This window comes from Neolamprologus brichardi, chromosome 11, assembly GCF_056152115.1.
Source record: "Neolamprologus brichardi isolate AB-2024 chromosome 11, ASM5615211v1, whole genome shotgun sequence".
Classification (NCBI taxonomy): Eukaryota; Metazoa; Chordata; class Actinopteri; order Cichliformes; family Cichlidae; genus Neolamprologus; species Neolamprologus brichardi.
The window spans coordinates 21,599,140-21,611,678 of NC_142114.1; the positions used below are offsets into that span (position 1 = coordinate 21,599,140).

At 41.7% G+C, this 12,539-nt stretch overlaps 1 long non-coding RNA gene across 1 annotated transcript in view; it reads right to left on the minus strand.

Annotated features, from left to right (window-relative positions):
* Window positions 1-12,539, minus strand: part of LOC102784250 (uncharacterized) — a 63,635-nt gene that overhangs the window by 28,390 nt on the left and 22,706 nt on the right. The window contains exons 3-4 of the long non-coding RNA XR_015719740.1: window positions 9,439-9,548; window positions 9,034-9,088 (exon numbers count right to left, since the gene is read on the minus strand). This is a non-coding gene — a long non-coding RNA (uncharacterized LOC102784250). The remainder of the gene's footprint in view (window positions 1-9,033; window positions 9,089-9,438; window positions 9,549-12,539) is intronic.

Below are 12,539 nucleotides of genomic sequence, written 5' to 3' on the forward strand. Positions count from 1 at the left end.
TGCCCGTCACAGCCCAGTGGTCACCTGACGGGGCCCCAAGGCCTGCCAGACTGACACCACCGCCGGCCAGGCAGGAGGCAGAGAGGGGGCAGAGGAGGGGGCCAGAGAAGGGGTGCATGGAGGTGGAGGTTGGCATAAGGGACAATCAGTATCCAATGCATTTATCTATTTCACATAGTAGGGTAGTGTTGGAAATGACACTCAGAGAAGAGAGGGTCAATAGAGTGCCTACAACTGGAGTATATAAAGGGTGGAGAGGGTTGGAGCACAAGACAGCAATTACTCAGCATATAATAGATGGATTGCAATACATGCAATATGAAGCAACAATGCCTTTGTAGAAAAAAATCTGTTTGATAAAAAATTATTATCTGTGACAGAAACGAAAAACTAGATAGCGGAGAGAAAAAAAGGAGAGTGGAAAACTAGTTGTGTATGTCCCAGCATGTGTCTGAGGCTCGCATGGAGGAGGGAGGAGGGCAACACTCAGAGAGTCTCTCAGGCGTGTCCAGAGCATGAGCCAAGTACCTCTACTATGTTCGAGTCCACACACAAACACACACACACACACCTGCTCTCTCCCTCCCTAACCTCAACACTTATACACAAACACACAATGTAAACACTTCACCCTGACACACACTCAAACTTTTCCCCTGCAATAATGTAGACTCGTAATCAACTCGGCCGTTTTCTCCAGTTGCATGAGTGATTCCCAGCTTTAGTCGTCCTCACGTCCCTTTTCTCATGGAGGCCCGCCTGCCAATTTTTTTCCTCATACACATTTTCCACACTTCACAGCTCTCCCTTTATTGTTTAACATGATATCTCTCACACAGGCAAGAAAACTCAAGAGACCGCTCCGTGGTTAGATCTCTGTTCTGGTTTCTAAAGAAATACTGAGATCATTTAAACATCACAGAAACGTCACCTGATTCACATTTTATCAGGCAGTTGATCGACTGTTAAAAGTTGTAATGACTCCCATACACATTCCTAATAGACAACCACCTGTACCTACCCAGCCCAGAGGGAGAATCAATGTACACAGAAGATAAATATCTAGAGGTAAAGTAAATAAAGGCATGTCACATACTTGGTGGAATTGTCAATCTGGTATCATAAGAAATGGGAGCAACTTGCAGATAACACTGTGAAAGGCTGCATTTAACCTATTTAACTACAAACTGTATATGGAGGATGGAAGCAGCCATCATAGTCATCTGAAAATGAATGTAAAGAGCAAAGTGGGGAACTGATTGAGAAACTGAGGTACGCTGCACGCTCATAGGTTGGCGACTTTATATTCACAATGTAGGCTTCCCCTGAAGCACCACCGGCTTTTTCCGTTTGCTTTTCCTTCATAATCTACAATATGAACATCAGTAAGACTATAAACTTACAATAAACTTGGACTTCTTTGCAGGCAATTAGAAACAAAGTGCGTTTAAGGCACTTCTGCACTTTTCAGACATGAAAAACAACATCCATCTTTTTACATCTGATCTTTAGGTACCTGAGCCATTTATTTATTTAGGCACCAAAACTATTTTGGTGCTTAAAAACAATCAAACAAAACTAAACAGATAGTGAAAATGGAAGTAAACAGTGAGTCAAAACCAAATGAAAGCATAAAAAGACGGATCTTTTTTTCCAGAATCTCCTGGGTGAAAGTTGTCTTGATATGAGTAAAAATGGGCAGCAAACCCTTTTTAAAATGACTCCATGCAGGGATATAAATATAATGTGTAAATACATGAGTCTAACACGTTGAAGATATGAAATTTTTTTTAAAGAGTTTTCCATGTACATGCTTGCAAGTCTGCATTATGAGCACACACCCTCGGAATGAAGCAGTATTTGATGGGGTGAGCAGATTAAAACTCGCCAAAGAGCCGTGCGTGTTCTACACTTCGGCGTACTCTGTAACTTTGCAATTAAATAGTAAATGGATCAATGTTTGTATATGTTTGTGTGTGCATGTGTGTGTTGAGGGGCCTCAGGGGCCTGTCCTAATGAGCTATCTGTGTGCATTTCTAACAAGAGCTCGGTGCAGCGCCCACGGCACTGTCATCCTGGGCCGCGGCTGACCTTGCGCGGCTGCTAGGCTGTGTCGTTTGCTATATTTATGGCACCACCGCCACCTTGCTGTGTGTTTGTGTGTGAGTGTACATTCGCCAGTGTGTGCATTCCAGGAGGGCGGGAGTGCAGGGGGGCTCACTCAGGAAGCAAATACTGTGTATATCAGCATAATGAATCAAGTGGCAGAGAGAGAGAGAGGGAGAGGAGAGAGAAACAGAGAGGGAGAGAGAGGGAGGGTGGAATGGATGGAGAAAGCCATTTTCCCTCTTCTGTTTTCTACCCTCCCGGCAACCAACCCCTGTGGTGTCTATTCTCTCTATTCGCCTTATTCCCTTTTTTCAACCCTATTTTCTATTTTTTCCCTTATTCCTTTTTCCCCCTTTTCTTGGCTTGATCAGATTGCTTCTCCCTCTTTTAGCAGAGCATTAAAAGGCACTGGGAGTTGGGCTGGACAGAGCACACAGGAGCTTATTTCACTCCCCCTCTGTCTCTGCTCTGGACATACGACATCAGCCCGGCCAATGAGAATCAGAGTTTTGAGCATTAGCAGCATACAGTAAAATATATGCTGGTAGCATGCATCAATTCATGTTAAGCTACTGTGCAAGTATGCATGCAGCTATGTGAGTTTGGCACTAACCAAGCCAGCTGAATCACCAATGGAATAATAATAATGCATGTGCATGGAATCATCTGGACCCCCTGTTCATTTCTGTGGAGGGGAGGCTAGTGCACACACTCGCACACAAACACACACTTAGATACATACACGGCCTCAATATGCAAAGCTCCCCTGTGCTGGGTTAAGGGAGAGGGGCGTGCTGCTGTGAATACTCATCTGAGCCTGGCAGAGGGAGCTGTGTGTATCCCCCCATAACCTCGGGGCGAGGGGCAGGGGAGGGCACTCAATTTGCGTGGGATACACATACACAAGTAAAAACACACATCTGAAAACACATTGGCACACACGGGGACACAAACAGAGAAGTCAGACGAATACATGCTTGTACACCAACACACACACACACAATAAACCATGCGTACACACATTCGCACATGCGGGCGATAAGAAAGGGAGCACTTTGAGGAGGGGGGCGCCGTGACCAAAAGTAAAGTTTTAATTCGGTCCTCGGGGACACTGCTTACTCATCCAACTCCCCCAAGGACCGACTTCCTCTGAAATCTATTCAAATCACATCTCTCCTCCGCCTTTTATTGCATTTCTCATATCCCCCCATCACAAAGTGACAAATCACCACACACTTCACAGAACCAACATCACTTTCTCTCCATTTTGGGGGACAGATAGATTTGGGGGATTTTTACTTTTAAACTGATTAGAGAAACTCACTTCCTGCTGGTATTTCCATTATTTTCCATGAGCATCGCTGTACAGGAGTCAGTCCAAAGAAAGCTAATACCTGAGCAGTCGAAAAACCTGGAGTGTTTTGAGGAGGAAGAATTATTTACTTGGCAAATTTGTAACTGCCACATAAAGTCCCACCGCGACTGTAAAAGAGGCTCACACACTTTCAATTCCCCCATCTTAAATGCACATTGAACACTAATTTCATTGCACACTCCCTCTAGAACATGCAAACACACAAGTATAGGAACACACTCTGCAACTCAAGTCCCACACTTCGTGCCAGTGTTCTCCCTCCATTCTCAATAAAGCAGGTGATGAGAGCGTCTAGGTCTAATTAGTTTATGCAGACGTATGAAGCTGGTGGGACAGGCAGCATTGTTATTATTTCTCTGCCAGCCCACTGCAGACACACACACACACAACAACAGTGACACTTACAACGTCGTCTGCCGTATCCCCAACCACGCTCATCGAGGATGGGGGTGGCAGTGGTGGTGGTGAGATGGTGGGGCGGGTGAGGCTGGATGAGAAAGGGGGTGTCAGGATGAGGAGAGCCGGTGTGCAAGTGTGAGAAGAGAGGGAGAGAAGCGCCACTTGATATATTCGTAATGTTCCTTAATATTTTCATTTTGATGTAATTTGTGGCCCCGGTTTTTTAAATATCCGCTCTGTAATAATGTTTAATTTCAAGGGTCAGTCTGCCAAGGAGTATATTAAAGCTGATAAAACTCATTTTCCACAGGCCCAATATCGCGCCCAGATCAGGTTAGGAGGCCAGCCTCCCTGAATATTTCATCTTTTATCATGCCGATAATGGGAAGATGACAGAGGCGCATTATTACAATGAGAGAATTGCTCATTTTCCTGACGGGGAGGGCTGCCTGGCTGCTTGGCTGCCTGCTTTCCTGACTGCCTGCATCAATGACTGGCTGGGACTGCCGAAAGCCGAGGGCTCCACAGAGTGTTTGTCGCAATAAAAGCAATTCTTCCCTGGGAGAGGAGAGGTGACGAGTGGAGAGGAGGTGCAGGGAGGGGATGGAGGTAGAGAGAATGAGAGAGAGGTAAGAAAGAAAGTGAGAGAGAGAGAGAGAGAGAGAGAGAGAGAGAGAGAGAGAGAGAAGCAACTTTCTTCAACCACCTCACTTATTTGATTGCAATGAATAATAAATGTGTGGGCTTGCAGTTGGGGCGGGGTGGGGGGGCACTGAAGCAACAGCAGAATGTGTGTGTGTGTGTGCATGCACACGCTTTGGTTATGTTGCATGGAAGGGGGCTAGGTGATAATCACAGATTTGAAGAGGGTCTCCATTCCAAATTAACCAATTTAATTGAGCCATTAGGAAAGAACAAAGCTGAGGCTATAGGGCGAGACGTTGTGGAGGGGGGAGGTCGCCTCTAACCGATCAGCAGTTTTGAGAATGGAACCTGCCCCGCACGCAAATGACTAACTGGACCGTTTCTGGCGCCAGAGCGGCTTAATAAATGGACCCAATCAAGGCTGTTCTGGAGACCACCTGTGTCCCGCACAGGTCAGAACTATTAGACCCACATTAGAGGGCCGTGATAGACGCAGGCGCCACTCCAGCCATGCCAATAATGAGGATAATAAGAGTACCATAATGGCATATTTATGGGTTGGCTAGGAGAAGCAGAGGACTGGCTGCTATGTTTTAGTTTATTCTGAATTGGAGCGAAAGAAATGGGAGAACTCAGACCCAGAGTCAGGCGAGAGACTGCGCGGCTTTAAGAAATTTACAATATCACAGCCCCCGATTTCAATTAGCAACATGATTACAGGACTTAATCCTTCACACATAAAGCCTCTAATAAAAAAAAAGCAGCAAAGGAGAAGACCAGGAGTGATCAGAATAAAATTACTCACAAGAGACCTAGTTATGATACATTTCCATTTCCACTGGCTGCGCTGTGCGAAAGATCTGTCACACACCAGGTGGGCCTATCTTGGCATTTAATATGTTAATCTGTAATCTTCCTCTTCATTCAACTGTTCTACAGGCATCACACTGAAGGAATTTTCTCCTTTTTTGTCTGTCTTGCTAGAACTCTAATCGTAGCGGTTCTCACTGACCCCCACACACTGGGTACAAGAATGAATGGTGGGAAACGCTGATGCAAGTTCTGCACCAGCTAATCGTTTAATATACTGATCAACTTCAAAGACAGTCCTCAAATGTAAAAAGTGCACTGTGTAAGCATTTAAAAGAGAGAGATGAGTTATGTTTCAAAAAGAGTGACAATTTATACGTGTGTCCATTTGTAGTTATGGGAAACACGATACAATTAAATAACCAGTTAAACTTCTGTCTGAGACTCGTTCATAATTCCCATCCTTTTACTCTATGAGTGCATTGGTACATTCAAACAAAAGAGGAAGTTTCTACTTTCCAAATTAATACCTGGAGCATTAATGTAATTAATTAATTCATGAACAAATATCACCTCCAGATGCAGCTCTTGTTTATCAGTAGCCAGCAGCCACATGTTTGGGTACAGATGTGATCATTATCATCACCATCAGCCCACCACCACCAGGCAGAGATACTTTGGTTGTTGTCCTGTACCTTATCCTGTCCAGACAATGATTGGGTACATTATGAGTGTGTGCTACACATGAATTTTATTTATCATTTATTAATCTAAGAAGATCAGAAGAGATTTAAAGTCTTGTGAAAAATAAAGGTTTTCTTACATTTTGTGTTTCCTGTGAAAAACTAAGTACATCCTGTAATTCAACAGCTTGGAAAGCCACCTTTAGCAGCAGTAACTTGGATTAATTCTTTTATCTATAATTTTATTAGTCTCTCACATCATTCCAGAGAAATGGCAACAACTTTGTTTTCGTTCACTAACGTTTGCCCTTCACAGCTCTCTGAAACACTGTGGCTGGACCTTAAAACTGCCCCATATTTGACTCCAGAATACTTAAGAGTTCAGATGAGTTCACGGTCAACTTGGTGACTGCTGTAAAACAAGCCCAACTCATCAACCCTCCACAGCTGGGCTTGATATGCTTGGAAACATAGCACTGTACAATATGGCCAAGCATTCCCACTTTTAATCTGATAGGACGCTGTTCCTGAAGTTTTGTGGTTTTTATTAGTGTTTTGTTTTTTTCTTCCTTCCTCTTAGCATTGGATAGTCTGAGCTTGGGGTGAGTTTATTGGGATCTTCCACTCCTGGGCACATTGTGGGATTTTCTTAACATACACCTGAATGCTCCAAACCAGCAAACTCCCAAAACATCTGCTTTTACAGAGGTTTGTCACTTCTGTTGATGATTAGTTAATCAAGAGTATTTGATTAGCAGCACCTGACTGCTACTCACTCTCTTAATTCCTGTGAAAGCAGTAAGTCAATAATTGTTTTAATAATAAATAATTATTATTATTTTCCACATGCCTGTAAGTTTGCCTCGCATGTTTATTGTTCCGATTTTTAAAATAGGCCGTCAGGTTTTGGAAAGATAACATAATTGCATATTATGATGAACTGAAGTTAGAAGAGTTATCTAGACGATGATATCTTAGTAAATGAGATGAGTGGATGCCTGTTGTCACAAAGCTCTGAGAGAGAAAGAGCACAGTGGAGAGGGGGGATGGGCAACGACAGCAACAGCAGTTTGCACAATCTAACATCTTTAGTTTAACAGCTTGTCAGTTGTATAGTTTTTACTGTAGAAGAAGGAAGAAGAAATGAAGAAAGACCTATGACAACCCAACAACCCAACCATCCTTAGCCCTTTACTAAAAAGGTGCCAGACACTTTGTGTGCATCCCTGTGGAGAGGAAGAGGAAGTGATGAGTACCCCAAAGGGCAACGGAGGTCACCAGTGACCAGCGTGACTGCCAACAACCCCAGGGAAGAGTAGGATGGAGTCAATGTGTCTGGACCCCCACGCCATTGCAAAAAAAAAAAAAAAAAAAAAAAAAAAAAAAGAGGAAAAAAAAATAACAAAAGTCACTCACTGTGTCGGGAGGGGTGAGTATGAAGTGCTGGGCTGAGCTGGGGTGGGGGTTAAGGGGAGTGGGTGATGGTGGGTACCAGACTGGGGCACCTCGGGGGACTTTTGGGGAGGAAGAGCCATGCACCATGTCTCCTGCTACCAACCGTTGTTCCCTCATTTGATTGTGAAGCCATGAATAATGCATGGCAGATGGGACTGAAGGAGGGGGAAGGATGGAGGGGTGGGAAGGGGGACCTCAACCTTAAAGGGGCCCTGCCACAGTGGGAGTCATTACCGATGAACAACCACACTGATGAGCCATGGAGATAGAGAGAGCAAGGAAAGAGTCAGCTAGAGAAAGAGAGAGAGATGGGGGATGAATGCAGCAGAAAAACAAACAAGAGATAAAAAAAAAAAATGAACGAAGGATGCCCATGAAATCAGGCTTCTCAAATGTTTCAAGCATGCCGCTTATTGACTGTGTTTTCCCCTCCTCTGTTTTCATCACTGTAGATGATCTGTTGTTGTTTTCATCTGTACATTCAACTATCCATAATTAAACTCTAGAAAGTACCCGTTTTTCTGTTTGTTTGCATTTGTTTTGGTGTTTCTTGGTAATAAGTTTTATCTGCACACAGGCTGGTGGTGAGTAGAAGAACATGTATAGTAGAAACCTTAAATAATGCAGTCCCACTGATAGGATGAAAGTCTAAGGCAGAGCATCTACTACGTAGGGTTGATTTATGATTGATTAGAACGCTTTAAGAATTTGATACATTCTTTTATAAAAAACATAACATTAACCAGCAATGGGTCACATATGGCACAATGTTTTACCCCCAGGGCATCATTTACAGCCATGCAAGTGTTTATTGGGGAAAAAAAAAACAGCTTCATGTGTAACACTAGTGGGTCTGTGATGTGGGCAGTGCATATGTGGCTTTTCTTAAGGCAGTGCTGTCAAAGTTGATCGTCTTCCCAACTTTATGGACTTTTAAGGTTGACTTTGTTTACACCAATGTGTGGCTTTTCCTTCCAGTTTCTGCCAGCTCCAGAGCTGCTTCTTACTTTACTGTTCCCTGCAAATCTAATGAGCCAAATAGTACAACAACATTTTACATTGTGTAACTGACTTAATAACTACTGCTTCAAGACTCTCTAAAGGAAATTCAGAGTTTTGTCTCTAAGCACATTTAACATAGTAAACTCAGTTGTACTGTTTTATAGAGTTTAAACTGGGTTTTTTTTGTTTTGTTTTGTTTTGTTGTTTTTTTTTTTTTTTTGGGGGGGGGGGGGGGGGGGGTAGGTCAGGATCAAAGCTCAGTGAAGGGATAGTGCCCACAGCATAAACTCTCCTATTACATTAGAACAATATGCAAATGTGAGTACGTTACTGCAGTTAATACACCTACAGGGTAATGGAGTTTCAGCAAATACAACCTCGGTTCTCTTTTTTAAAGTTGTTGGACAGCTGAAGATCACTAGCCTGGCCCTAGAGTGACTATTTTACACTAACTTTTGCAAACATTTCATAGGATTCACCAGAATCTTACTGGTGAATGGGGGGGGGGGGATAAGAATTTTCTAATTCAATTATCGATATTAGTTGAGTACTTACCGATTCTCATTGGGTTCCCTTCGGCTCCGCTTTGAAGGTCACTCTCAGTCAATCTCTAAGCATCACATCAAAGACCTTACATTCACGTAAATAAAATGCATGCTCTGTAGTCAAATGTTATTATTTGCACTCTTTGTTGTGATCAGTGTTTGGGTTGTTACTCAAAAAGACAAAAAGAAGTTTATGTATTACACAGAACACTTTTCTTAAAAGTAATGCAGCACATTACTCAATTACTACCAGGAGAAAGTCATTTATTACACTTCTCCCTACATTACTTTTGTGTTTCTCTATAAAATTACCTAAAACCCATTTAACAATATAAAACATAGGCTACAGTCCAACACACAAGAACAATCCCTATTCTAATGGGGACACGCATATGGCTGCTCATCTGTTTGTTACCTCTTGAAGTTCAGGGTCAGGCTGCTGGGCTTTGGTCAGCATTCACTCAGCTGTAACATCACTTTGGGTTCTTGGCTAGCTTAGTGCTAGCATGCTGTCTGTGCAGGTGCCTGCAAAGAGTCAAAATTTGCGTTAGCAGCATAATGTGGTTGTTTTTGTTCTGGATGCAGCTTTCACTTTACCATCCCATCTTCAATCTTTTGTGCAATAAAAATAAAAGTAAGGTCCACATCTATGACTGTGCCACTCTTTTCCTCGTTTAGGACACAAACTGAAATAAGCTGATTGTAGCACAAGTGAAAGTGGAATCAATAAGCAAGATCGATAGGCAAGCAGATTCCAAGAAACTGAACTATCCATTCCAAATGGTGAATGGAGCCAACTATCTCCATCCCTGGCCTTTATTCTCCTGTGCTGCTGGCATCTTGTATACCATTGTGTGGAGTGCATACCCACTAATTAGTGCAAACTAACTTGTGCAAAATAACCTGTGTGCTTAAATATAGTAGATAACATATTAAAGGGCAACTATTATGTGTGAGTATGAAAAGTAATTATTACCAGCTTGCTAAGTAAGCAACTGTTTCGTGGTCCAAGTGCCTCTTGTGTTGGATGAGTGCCTTGCTTTTTAATATGCCGGAGTGCTTTGTCATGTAACCTGCAACGCAGATTGATTTTACTATGAATTTATCAATAATTATGATGCATTAATGGTAAAACAAGCTAAATATCACCTTGATTGGAAATTTGAATTACTCCAAACATCATCAATCCCTGATATCATCAACCTGTCGAACAGCCCTATTTCGGACTCTATGCCAAAAGTTAGTAAAAATACAATGTAATGATTTGCAAATAACAATCAAAACAAAACTACTACACTTAAAGCTTTAAAACTAATTCATTTGGTATGCAATTTGCTGTATATATAAAAATAAATAAATAAAAGTTTTATGAAACAAATACATTTCAAGAAGGTTGGGGCTGGTTTAACAAAAGACTGCCAAAGTTTGATAATGGTAAAAGAAAGACGTGACAGAAACTAGTTAATTTTATTAGTAACAAGATTATGAACACAAAAAACATCCCAGAGAAGCAGAGTCTTTCAAAAGTAAAGAGAGCCAAGGTTTCTTGGCTGTTTGAAAGAATGTCTGTGGTTTAAATATCTCAGAAAAAAATTCATCAACATAAAATTACAAAGATTTTTTGGCTTAAAACTAATATTGAATGGAAACTAATATTGGGTCTTGAGTCAGTGCTGGATAAAAAAATACAAACTCTCCTCTTTCCAACGTTACTTCACTTCATTGACATTTGCACCACAGCATTTCATTCGGTTGATCTCTGAACCTTGACTGCACCATTGCAACACCTTGAAACTTTTCTTTTTCAGTCATTCTGTTGTAGAGCTCCTGGTCTGGTTGGAATCACTGTTCTATTGCATGACCCAACCCCACCACCATCACTGTGCTTGACATGCTTAGTATGAGGCATTTGTGCTGATTTGCCGTTTGGTTTTTGCCAAGGTGTCGATGTGCTGTCAGCTGTCCAAAGGACATTTTTCCAGAGTTCTTGTGGTTTCTTCTGATGCAACTTTCCAAACAAATCCTCTTTAGAGACAAGAAGCTTTCTCCTGGCAACCCTTCTAAACAAACCACATTTTCTCAGGAGCTTTAACATTTACCATGCAAACTAAAGTCTGTAGAGTCTGACATGTAGCTTGTGGGTATTTTGCAATTTCTCTGAACATTATGGTCTGTCCTTGGAGTGAATTTGCTTGGATATCCATTCCTGGGAAGATTGTAGTATTGTGTTAACTACTACCTAAATGCTAGAGAGTAGCAAGCTGCCAAAACATCTGCTTGTATAGAGGAGGGCACATGTGATGATGATGATCAGTCATCAAGTGCATTTGGCTACTACTTAACCTCTTAATTCTTATGAAAGCAATAAGAGTGTACAGTACTTAGTTTTTCACAGGAATGCAAAGAGTCTTGTACCTGTACGTGATGAGGGACATGGCATGGGTAATTTGTACATCTGTGAAGACCCCAATAATTTTGAATGATATCTACTAGATTTGAAGCATCATATGCTGAAATGCAGAGAGTGTTGTTATCAGGGAAAAAGCAAGGTTTTGTAGTTAAAGAGCCTGGGCACCAAACTGATCTGCCTGCACCTGTCACCTATTGAAAACATCTGAAGCATACTAAAAGAGAGTACACACGAAGGAGGACACTGTTTAGCATCAAGCAAGAATGGAAAAAAAATTGGCTTTGAAAATTAGAGTAAACTAAACCCTCACTTTCCAAACATGGTGATGCAACACACTGGGATGTTGCTGGGATAATACATATGTATTTTTCAAGAAACAAATAAAAGAAAGATCCATCTCCGTGCTCCTTTCAATAAAGTACTGCCTTTAAATTATTTTGAAATCACCTTATTCTATAATAAGTACCTCAGCTTTTTAAAAACAGCAAATAATAACAACAACCAAAAAAACAACAACCTTTGAAAAGCAGTTATGAGTTTATTAAATGTTTGAGGTCAAAATTTAAAATTTTGTTTTTGTTGCTTTTTGACTGTAATCTATTATTGTAAATTGAAATTCTGAGGACTGAAGTACCTAAAAGCAGTGTGACGCCTTTAAAAACCACCTGATAACGCAAACATATTAAACAGTTAGCATATTATTAGAATATTTTAATACATAATTAATTTATTAATTTAAATGGAGCAACTGATACACATGTAGATAAAGTGTGCTCACATTGGACAACACCAAAAACTCCCCCGACCAAAAAAAAGAAAAAAAGAAAGAAACTCATACTTGCAAATCCATAGAAACACAATTTCTTTCCACATATGCAAGTTGGAGGAACAGGAGGTGGGTGGGAGAGGGAAATGAGCAAAGCCATCCAGCAGTATTGCTGCTTCTAGCAATGTGTGTATGAGTGTGTCAGTGCAGGTGTGTATGTTATCTTATGTGTGTTTCAGAGCCGTTCCTGCGGCAGCAGCTAAGGCGCTGTAGCGGCACTAGGTGTTATCACTCATTCTGATTCCGTATTACAGCATGACGGATGGGCCCCCGCGGGCCG